The sequence below is a fragment of the Lithobates pipiens genome, unplaced genomic scaffold (assembly GCF_037356315.1).
Source record: "Lithobates pipiens isolate NorthernLeopardFrog02 unplaced genomic scaffold, aLitPip1_a1.2 Scaffold_8, whole genome shotgun sequence".
NCBI classification, from domain to species: Eukaryota; Metazoa; Chordata; class Amphibia; order Anura; family Ranidae; genus Lithobates; species Lithobates pipiens.
Genome location: NW_027507903.1, coordinates 453854190 through 453866287, shown reverse-complemented (window position 1 = coordinate 453866287; position 12098 = coordinate 453854190). Strand labels below are relative to the sequence as shown.

The 12098-nt window shown below is 42.5% G+C and overlaps 1 protein-coding gene across 4 annotated transcripts in view; it reads left to right on the top strand.

Moving 5' to 3' along the window:
* The window catches only part of EBF1 (EBF transcription factor 1), a 487852-nt gene that overhangs the window by 421160 nt on the left and 54594 nt on the right, over positions 1 to 12098 (top strand). The gene's annotated exons all lie outside the window — the stretch shown is intronic.

Genomic DNA, 12098 nt, shown 5'->3' with positions numbered 1-12098 from the left:
TCCCCTCCATGTTAGCCAATGTGTCAATGCACACTATGGCTTTTTTAGGAGCTGCGTTTTTGAGAGCACCTTTCACACAGAAAAGACGCCTAAGTGCCCAAAAACGTGTGGAAAGAGGCAAAAAAGCACGAAAGAGCATGGGAAAGCATAAAAGAGCTCAAAGAAGCCTGGAAATACACAAAAAATAGGAAAAATTAGCTGAGGGTAGGGTTTGGAAAAAAAAAAAAAAGTACAAGCTTTTTCCAGCTGAAATAAAAGCTTGAATGCCTGTAAAAGCAGCTTTTTTTGAGCTGCAGTGTGCATGAGCCCTTAACATTGACATGTTTAATAAATGAGGCAACATTGTATCGAATAAGCAGGTCAAATAGACTGTATAGTGTACAGAAAAATGGCCTTTCCATGCAAAATATTATGAAGGAAATTTTAAAGCCCAACTGAACTTTCCAATTAACCACTTGACCTCAGGAAGGTGAGATGCTGACTGGTGACAGTGTGTTAAAAGAAATTAAATCATGTTTTGTTTTATATTTTATTTTTATTTTTTAGTGGCACTGTATTACTATAAGGGGGGGTGGGGGCTAGGTACCATGTAATAGCTGTGGGCCAATCACAGCATCACAACAGTAAGGAAGCTGTCATAATTGGAAGTTATTAATGACAGTTCTGCTTACATTAAATCATGTGATTGCCCTGATCGGTCACTGAGCACCATGATCCGCGATGTCCTGCCGCAGTAAAAGCAGAGTTCCAGTCTGTCGGGTGCAGGCGACAGCATCTGTAGTAAAGAAAACAGGAAGTGAAGCCTTGTGGTTTCACAGCCTGTTTTCTTCTGTACATGCGTGAGTCGTGCTGTGCTTTCTGAATGGTCCCTGTCTTCTGGGACCACTGTGTGTCCCGGAAGGCAGCTGGGGGAAGGAGGAGGAGCCGGAAATGTCGTAGATCGCCACGCAGTGTTCTTACCCGGAAGTGGGATCGGGTACCTGTCAAAACCAGGTACCTGCTCCACCCAAAAAGTGCTAAGTGTGGCATTGGAGGGTGGAGAGTGTGAAGAAGTGGAGCTTCCCCTTTCTGCTGAACACATTCCATGTTAATCAAAACTAAAGGTGTGCAAAATTTTACAGTTTGCTATTTTTAGAAAGCCTACTCCCTGTCAGAATGCTGCAGAGAAGAACCCTTGCTTTCTGCGTGGAAGCAGTGGTCTCTCTGCAGAGGTCTCATATGCCCCCTGCTGAGATAGAGGAAGAGCTCTTCAGCCCAGGCCATGTCCCCTGCTGATTGGAGTAATCTGACTCACATGGGATATGTTGGATCTTTTTTTCTTTAAACCTCCATAGTTTTTATTTACATCCTAGTTTAAGTGCTTGTAGAAAAACTTTGCATACACCAGGAGTTCCTATCTTTGGTGCTCCAGGGGTATCATATACTCAAAACAGAGTATATACTGGGACGTTTTCATAATTGCTATTCATTAATAATACTGCTTTGATTATCTCTGGTGATGACAAATCCACTTTAGCCACCATTCACGCTTGAGCGAAGTGTACATTCATGCAATTGTAAGCCTTTTGTAAGTGCTTTTGTGTGTGTTTTTAGTAGTGGAGTGCTGTACAGGAGCTTCTTTGGGACAGCAGCATTCGCTTTTGGCCACATATACTTTTATTATGGGAGCACCTGAAAACGCGCTTCTATTAAAGTCACTGGGGCCAAAATGCTCCATTCTGCTTCAAAACGAGCTCATGTGCAATTTAGAGCTTTTGCCTTTGAGCTATAGTCTTCTGAACGCTCAAATGTAAACAGGGACAACTTAAAGTATGGGATTTAGCCTGCTAAGCACTAAGCACTGTGAGGCTTTAAGCTCAAAAAACGCACAAATGCAAATGTGGGCTTAGACCCCTTTCACACTGAAGGCGCTTTTCAGGCGCTTTAGCGCTAAAAATAGTGCCTGTAAAATGCCTGAAAATCGCCTCTCAAGCCTCCCCAGTGTGAAAGCCCCGAGTGCTTTCACACTGTGGCGGTGCACTTGCGGGACGGGAAAAAAAGTCCTGCAAGGAGCATCTTTGGGGTGGTGCGGGGGCAGTGTATACACTGCTCCTAAACCGCCTCTTCCATTAACGCAATGGGGAGCGCTGCCGAAGTGCCTACATAGTGCTTTGACAGCGGTGATTTTCGGATGCTTTTATCCCCATGTTAAACCCTTCTTTGGGGTTAAAAGCCCCCCACACAGCGCCGGTAAAGTAATGCTAAAGTGGGGGTAATTTTTTGTAGACTGGAAGCAGTAGATTTTGGGCTGCAGAACAGCATAAAATGTACAAAGCATTTCCAAAATGAAACAATCGGCTATTGTATAAAAAGGAGGGAGGAGGAAGCAGAAGAAAAAAGTTATTTTAATGGTTAAAGGTCCCCTTTAAGCTCTTGAATCCAACATGTCTATCAGTGACAGATTTCATTAGCTGCAGCAAGTCAGTTGGTTTCCCTAGTTTGCGAATAACGCTGCCAATATAAACATTTTCTTTACACATTTCTCTGTGTTCCTCATACACCTAATTTTAGTTTTGAAGGGGGGGTGGGGGTTAATTCCTGTCTACCCCAAGTCTACACTTCCCCACCTGCTTAGACTTATGAACTGCCCTCTGTCATGTACTATACACCACACCTACTTACCGCCACCTTCCCCTCCCAGCGCTGTACAAACAAATCTTCGGTCAGGCTGAGTGCACGCGTGATTGAAAGCATTACGGTCTTTAGAGAGTGGTTTATGAATTATACATTATAATACAATTACATGCCATTACAGCTGGGGGATGAGGGCTACCTGACAGAGACTTGGAATGCAAAGATTTTTCTTGGACTCGGAGAGTACATGTTCACAGCTTAGAAAGACAGGAGAAGGGGTATAGAGAGACTTGACATGGGGACTAAGGAAATGAGCAGGGCTTAAATCCAAATAACAAAGTAAATGAACGTGGGGCGAGATGTTAAAGAATGACTCAAAGCTGAACTTCTGGCAGATATAAAAAAAAAACACCAAGCAATGCAATCTACAGGTGCATCTCAAAAAAATTTGAATATCATGAAAAAGTTATTTTATTTCAGTTATTCAATTCAAAAAGTGAAACTTGTTTATTATATAGATTCATTACACACAGAGTGATATTTTTCAAGCATTTCTTTCTTTTAATTTGGATGGTTGTGCCTTACAGCTAGTGAAAACCCAAAATTAGATATCTCAGAAAAATAGAATATTACATTAGATCAATAAAAAAACAATTTTTAATACAAAAATGTTGGCTTACTGAAAAGTATGTCCATGTACAGTATAGTATGCACTATACCAATACTTGGTTGGGGCTCCTTTTGCATGAATTAGAGCATCAATGCGGTGTGGCAAGGAGGTGATCAGCCTGTGGTACTGCTGAGGTGTTATGGAAGCCCAGGTTGCTTTGATAGTGGCCTTCAGCTCATCTGTATTGTTGGGTCTGGTGTCTGTCATCTTCTCCTTACAATACCCCACAGATTCTCTATGGGGTTTAGGTTAGGCGAGTTTGCTGGCCATTCAAGCACAGTGATACCATGATCATTAAACCAGTTATTGGTACTGGCAGTGTGGGTAGGTGCAAAGTCCTGCTGGAAAATGAAATCAACATCTCCATAAAGCTGGTCAGCAGAGGGAAGCATGAAGTGTGCTAAAATTTCCTGGTAGAGTAGGCTGACTTTGGACTTAATAAAACACAGTGAACAAACATCAGCAGATGACACGTCTCCCCAAATCATCACTGACTGTGGAAACTTCACATTGGACCTCATGCAACTTGGACACTCTTCCTCCAGACTCTGGGACCTTGATTTCCAAATGAAATGCAAAATGTACTTGTCATCTGAACAGAGGACTTTGGACCACTGAGCAACAGTCCAGTCCTTTTTCTTCTTAGCCCAGGTAAGACGCTTCTGACGTTGTCCTGAACGTTGGTTCAGGAGTGGCTTGACAAGGAATGTGACAGTTGTAGTCCATGTCCTGGACACGTCTGTGTGTGTGGTGGTTCTGGTAGCACTGAGACCAACTGTAGTCCACTCCTTGTGAATTTCCCCCAAATTCTTGAATGACCTTTGCTTCACAATCCTCACAAGGCTGCTGAAAGCTCAACTTTCCATTAATATGCTTGGATACAGCACTCTGTGAACAGCCAGCTTTAGCAATAACCTTTTTGTGACATACCCTCCTTGTGGAGGGTGTCAATGACTGTCTTCTGGACAACTGTCAAGTCGGCAGTCTTCTTCATGATTGTGTAACCTACCAAACCAGACTGAGAGACAATTTAAAGGCTCAGGAAACCTTTACAGGTGTTTTGAGGCAATTAGCTAATTAATGTGTTACACCATGAGTCTACAATATTAAACATTTTCACAATATTCTCATTTTCTAAGATACTGAATTTTAGGTTTTCACTAGCTGTAAGCCATGATCATCAAAATGAAAAGAAAGAAATGCTGGCAATATATCACTGTGTGTAATGAATCTATATAATATATGAGTTTCACTTTTTGAATTGAATTACTAAAATAAATTAACTTTTTAATGATATTCATATTTTTTAAGATGCACCTCTACATTCATGAAAAATATTTAAATATATATTTAAAACAACTAAATTAGACTTGGTATAAGCCATTTGTACAGTAGCACAGAGTGGGAGAGGGAGGGGCGGCACTAGCAGTCAATCAGATGTGCTGCTGCACATGTGATTACAAGAAGCATGCTGACTGGAGGAGAAAGTAGAGAGGGCAGAGAGATTGATGTTGCTGAACTTTAAGGCTGGATTTGCATCTATGCATTTTTAGTGCTTTTTGCATTTTGCAGATGTGCACTACAGTCCATTTAACATGGTTTCCTATGGAACACGTTCTATAGTGCAAATATGCAAAATGCAAAAAGCACTAAAAATGCATAGGTGTGAATCCAGCCTTAGACTCATGCACACTGGAGCTCATAAACGGGCATTTTTTTGAGTTTGGACGTTTTTTTTTAAACAGTTTTCTGAACGCCATAAAATCAAATTCAGGAGTCGTTTTTCTGACCACAAAAACGGTAAATGCTGATAAACATTGATAAATGATCAAAAACGTGGCTCCGCATTTCAGAGTTAAAACAGGTGGTGAGGAGCCAATACTGAAAAGTGATCCAAGTGTAGATTGCTTTTCAGAGGGCATTGTAAGGCTGAAAAAGCCCTTATGGTATGACTTTCCAAAAGTAGGTCTCTTAATGTATTATACAAGAATGCAATGTGAGGGTCTCTCAACCAGGGTCATGGACCATGGAACCATTACTGCAATTTGTGTGATTTCTCCTGTGTCTGCCACTGCAATTGCATGACACTGGAAATCACAATATTGTCTATGGTGCTGGTGATGCAGTGCGCTTTCTGAAAAAGTGCAGGTGCTTCTTTTGGGGCAGCGTAATGTTGTGTTTTTGGCCCCATGGGAGCGCATAAATAGCACATGAAAAAAAATGCATTTTTTTGTGTGTTTTTGGCAGGGTTGCGTGCATCAAAAACGTGTTTAAAACTGTGCAAAAACTTGATACAATACAGAAAACCTCCATGATTGTGCAGCAGTACTAGTGTGAGCCTAGGTTTATTTAAATCTAACTGAATAAAAAATGTTGGTACCCCCACGCACCTGACAAATGGGACGTGATCAAACATTTCAGATCCTTTTCTAATGATACAAAATGTCATCTTTCAGCCAGATTTTGTCCTCATGCCAAATATTAAAAAAAATTTCTACCAGTGTATTTGGTTGCTTTCATTTACAGCTATTTATAAAACAGTACCGAGGCTTTCCAGGAATTCCAAATAGTGTGAGCAACACAGACACCAACAGTGAGACAATTATCCTAACAAGAACCCTGAATCCATCATTAGGAGGGAGATAGGCTTAATGTGGGACCGCTGAGCTTTTTTTTCTGTATCACATTTCGTTGCCGTTATTAATTAGAGATGTTGTCATCCGCCATCAATGGGGAGTGACATCATCATCGCTCTATGATGAATAATAACGCACTTAGCACTGTCAATAAAATAGGAGCAGGGACTTCCTGGTTTATGTGATAAAGACATGATAAATCACCAGGGGATTTTAAACTATACTTTTTCTCGTTGGCATAATTCGCTAATTAAAAATTCTATTGACAATCATCGCAAACGACAGTGTTTATATTATTAATATTTATAGTATAATAAATAAAATATAATCATAATAATTACTGTTCTTGTCAACGTGCTGCTATCCTACTATTGTATTTTCATTCTTCCTGCAAATGTTAGATTTGTTGCCATTGCGCCTTGTCGTTGTTCAGGCATTCATTCATTTATGTGTGGACTTCTTTTTTTTTTTTTTATTTAAAGTGTACCTAAACCTAAGAACAAAAATAGTATATGTATTGCATGTTTTTATCATCTTTATTTTCCTCTGTTGATCCTGCCAGTAAAACACTAAGGGGTGTATTTAAATAAAATGTGCATTGCAATTTGCCTGGTGAAAGTGCATCTACATTTGTTCTGTGCAAATTCAGGCAAAAAAATGAATGTATTTTGACAATTTCCTGTGTTGGACAAATGTTTTTCAGTGGTTTACAGAAATGGAAAATGCTGCATTTGGCCACTAGATGGCGCGAAGTATAATAAGAATCATAGGAAGTGGAGGCATTTATTTATTACAGGAAATTATATAGAGCTGTCAATTTACACAGCGCTTTACATATGTATTATACATTATGCTGCCCTCAAGAAGCTTACAGTATAAGGTCCCTAACTCACATTGACGCACATAACCTACAAGCATGTCATTGGAGTATGGGAGAAAACTGGATACCAGAGGAAACGGACAATCCGACGGGCTTTGCAGCTGAGGTCCGCTGGACTTTCAAACGAACGGACTTGGCCACACACGATCACTCCAAAAGTCTGACGGATTTGAACGTGATGACGTAGAATAAGGAAGTTCATAGCCAGTAGCCAATTGCTGCCCTAGAGTCGGTTTTAGTCCGTCGGACTAGCACACAGACGAACAGATTGTCTGCTAAAAAAAAGCAGAGTCCGGCAGACAAATTTGAAGCCAGTCTTATTTCTAGGTCCGTCGGACTTTTGGGAAGAAAAAGTCCGCTGGAGTCTACACATGATTGAATTGTCTGACGGACTCTGGTCCACCGGACCAAGTCCGCCAGAAAGTCTGATTGTGTGTCTACGAGGCATAAGAGTCATCTTCTTAAAGCGGAGTTCTGCCCCCCCCCCAGCATAAAATGAAAAGTCAGCAGCTACACATACTGTAGCTGCTGAATTTTAATATTAGGGCACTTACCTGTCCTGAAATCCATCCGATGTTTCCATTGGCTCTCAGGTGCTGCTGCTGCCATTATGTGTAAGGGAAACCGACAGTGAAGCCTTGAGGCTTTACAGCCAGTTCCCCACTGCGCATGTGCGAAGTGTGCTCTGATTGGCCCGGCAGTGGGGGAAGGAGGAGGGGGTCAAACTTCATGCAAAGAGTTCAATCTGCAGTTCATATGTGAATTATTATTTTTTTTTTAAATAATGTTTTTCGGATGTTACTCTAGAGGGGGGTAATGAGTTAGGTTGTGTGAGTACCAAGACTTTCTGTAAAGATTGCTCAGGAAATTCCATTTTGTTGGTGAATAGCTGTCACCCATATCATACATTGAAGACTATTCCTGTAGGAGAATTCCTAAAAGCTAGATGCAATTTTGTGTCTGAACAAGTACCGTATTTACCGCCATATAACACGCACAGGCGTATAACACGCACCTTCATTTTAGGAGGGAAGTTTCAGGAAAAAAACTTACATTTTTAATAACAAACTTTGAAGCAAAATAAGGGTCAGTGCCCATCAATGCAGCCTCGCCATTGCCCATCTGCAGCCTGATCAATGCCATCTGCAGCCTCACAATTGCCAATCAATCCAGCTTGATCAATGCCCATCTGCAGCCTCACCATTGCCCATCAATGCAATCTGATCAATGCCCTTATGCAGCCTCACCATTGCCATGAATTCCGCCTGATCAATGCCCATCTGCAGCCTCACCTCAGATTACTGCTGCCTCAGAGGGGACAGGGAGGGGGGTGGGACGAGCGCTGTCAGATTACATACATCAAGAATCTCCTGTTTGCTCGGCAGTCTCTTTAATACAGTTCCACCTCCTGGACAGGCTTCTATGATAGACAGAACAGTGGTCCAATGCCGGCCCAGGATACAGGACTTCCTATTACAGAGGCCACCTAGTAAACAGGAGATTCTTGATGTATGTAATCTGACGGCGCTCATCTCACCTCCCTCCCCGTTCCCTCCTAGGCAGCCCAAATTGCAGTATCGGCATATAACACGCACACACTATTTGCACACGATTTTCGGGGTGAAAAAGTGCACCAATAAATATAGTTTTTATTGAGGAGGATACAACCATTGCTAGGAAACACTTATATCCAGAGTCCCTAATTTGTAGGAGGTTCCAGATAGCTTCTGATTACACATGGGATTCCCTTTAAAATGAACTAGCCAATGTCCCAAATAATAGTAGGTAGAAGCAACAGAGAAGTTCTAGACAGGGTGTTACCTTTGTTATGGCTTACTCTTTGGAATACGGGGGAAAGTTAATATTGGAAGAAAAAGTTTGCCCATTTTTTTACAGGTATAGCAACACGAAAGGTCCGGGAAAAAGGGTGTCACTTCTCAAGCTGTAGAACCCCTACACTGGGCTCTTTATTACCTCCTAGTCTATTCCACTCTCAAGGAAACAGGGATACGGAATGGCTTTTGTATAAGGGCTCCTATAAATGTGGTACAAGTACTTGCAGATATTGCAGAATCCATATCAAAAGAATGGAGATACAGTCTTTGACAACTGGAGAATGTTACCCAATTAAATTATTCATAAATTTTGGTACTTCGATGTAGTCTACACTATTTTGTCAATGGGATGTTTGTTGCAATACATGGGCTGTACCACTAAGAACTAGGATAGGGGAGCATTATACCGCCACCGCTAATTATAATGTGAAGCAATTATCCTCAGTGTCATGAAGGATGTTCATGAGGGTAACATGACAGATTTCCAGTTTTAAGGGTTGGAAAGAATTGTTAAGCCTATAAGTGGAGGTAATTGTTACAGGAATTTATTAGAATGTGAGGCATGGCGGATCCATAGACTAAACACCCATATCCCTCAGTGTTTAAATCAGAGGTGAGATATTAGCCTATTCTTAAAATAAAGATTGTTATTGGATTTTGGACAATATACCTCTGTTCTAATATTATCATCTTTTTTGTGTATGTATCGTTGCATGCTGTGTCTATTTTATAAAGCCCCATACACATGATCAGATTTTCTGCAGATTTTTGTCTTCAGATTTAACCACTTAAGGACCGCCGTATTGCCAATATACGTGATCAGAATGGCACAGGCAGGCACAATCACGTAGATCTACGTGCCTGCCTTCCAGCGGGTGGGGGGTCCGATCGGACCCCCTCCCGCTGGATACGGCGGTCCGTTACCCTCCAGCAGCGATCCGTGATGAGGGGATGGCCATTGGTTTTCGGCCACCCCCTCTGGATCGCTCCTGGCCAATGACAAACTTCCTCCCACTGTGTATTGTTTACACAGGAAGGAGGAAGTGATGTCATTCTCCTCGGGGCGGTCTTTTTGACCGGACTACGAGGAGAAGACTAATAGTAAGTGTGCACCAACACTACACTGACATGTAGGTACACACAGGCACACAAACCCCCCCCCCCGATCCCCCCCCGATCCCCCCCCGATCGCCCCCCGATCCCCCCCGCCCCCCCCCCCCCCCCAGTCACAGTGTCACTGATTGCATTGATCATTTCTTTACTGATCAATGCATTCAGTGTCAGTTGTAAAAGTAAAAACTGTCAGGGCAGTTAGTGTTAGGTCCAGGGTAGCCCCCTACCACCCCCCAATAAAGATTTAACCCCCTGATTGCCCCTAGAGTTAACCCTTTCACCCCCTTTTGCCAGTGTCACTAAGCGATCATTTTTCTGATCGCTGCAGTAGTGTCGCTACTGTCGCTAGGTAGCTAGTTATTTTTTTAGGTTCACCGCCAGGTTTTTATATCGCTAGGTACCCCGATATACTACCCAATAATGGTTTTAACATCCTGATTGCCCCTAGTTAACCCTTTCACCCCCTTTTGCCACTGTCACTAAGCGATCATTTTTCTGATCGCTGCATCAGTGTCGCTACTGTCGCTAGGTAGCTAGTTATTTTTTTAGGTTCACCGCCAGGTTTTTATAGCGCTAGGTACCCCGATATACTACCCAATAATGGTTTTAACATCCTGATTGCCCCTAGTTAACCCTTTCACCCCCTTTTGCCACTGTCACTAAGCGATCATTTTTCTGAACGCTGCATTAGTGTTGCTACTGTCGCTAGGTAGCTAGTTATTTTTTTAGGTTCACCGCCAGGTTTTTATATCGCTAGGTACCCCGATATACTACCCAATAATGGTTTTAACATCCTGATTGCCCCTAGTTAACCCTTTCACCCCCTTTTGCCAGTGTCACTAAGCGATCATTTTTCTGATCGCTGCATCAGTGTCGCTATTGTCGCTAGGTAGCTAGTTATTTTTTTAGGTTCACCGCCAGGTTTTTATAGCGCTAGGTACCCCGATATACTACCCAATAATGGTTTTAACATCCTGATTGCCCCTAGTTAACCCTTTCACCCCCTTTTGCCACTGTCACTAAGCGATCATTTTTCTGATCGCTGCATCAGTGTCGCTACTGTCGCTAGGTAGCTAGTTATTTTTTTAGGTTCACCGCCAGGTTTTTATAGCGCTAGGTACCCCGATATACTACCCAATAATGGTTTTAACATCCTGATTGCCCCTAGTTAACCCTTTCACCCCCTTTTGCCAGTGTCACTAAGCGATCATTTTTCTGATCGCTGCATCAGTATCGCTACTGTCGCTAGGTAGCTAGTTATTTTTTTAGGTTCATCGCCAGGTTTTTATATCGCTAGGTACCCCGATATACTACCCAATAATGGTTTTAACATCCTGATTGCCCCTAGTTAACCCTTTCACCCCCTTTTGCCAGTGTCACTAAGCGATAATTTTTCTGATTGCTGCATCAGTGTCGCTACTGTCGCTAGGTAGCTAGTTATTTTTTTAGGTTCACCGCCAGGTTTTTATAGCGCTATAGCGATATACTACCCAATAATGATTTTAACCCCCTGATTGCCCCTAGTTAACCCTTTCACCAGCGATCACAGTATAAGTGTCACTGGTGACGCTGGTTAGCCAGTTAGTTATTTAGGTTCCCCGTCAGGTTTTTATATAGCGCCAGGGACCCCCATATACTACCTAATAAAAATTTGAACCCCCTGATTGCCCCTAGTTAACCCTTTCACCACTGATCACCGTATAAGTGTTACGGGTGACTCTGGTTAGTTTGCTTTTTATAGCATCAGGGCACCCACCATTTATTACCCAATAAAGGTTTAACACCCTGATCACCCGGCGGGTGATATCAATTAGGTTTTAGGGTCAGGGTCTGCGTCGCCCCAGGCAGCGCTAGGTTAGTGCCAGTACCGCTAACACCCACGCGCAAAGCATACACCTCCCGTAGTGGTATAGAATCTGAACAGATCAATATCTGATCTGATCAGATCTATACTAGCGTCCCCAGCAGTTCAGGGTTCCAAAAAAACGCATTGTTAGCGGGATCAGCCCAGATACCTGCTAGCACCTGCGTTTTGCCCCTCTGCCCAGCCCACCCAAGTGCAGTATCGATCGATCACTGTCACTTACAAAACACTAAACACATAACTGCAGCGATCGCAGAGTCAGGCCTGATCCCTGCGATCGCTAACAGTTTTTTTGGTAGCATTTTATATTTAAATCCGGAAGGCAGTGCTTGGTTTTCGGGGTCCCGTACGTGGCTAGGCTCCCAAAAAGTCCCCCACATGTGGTATCCCCGTACTCGGGAGAAGCAGCAGAATTTATTTTGGGGTGTAATTTGACTTACGCCCATAGCATGTGTGAGCAATATATCATTTAGTGACAACTTTGTGC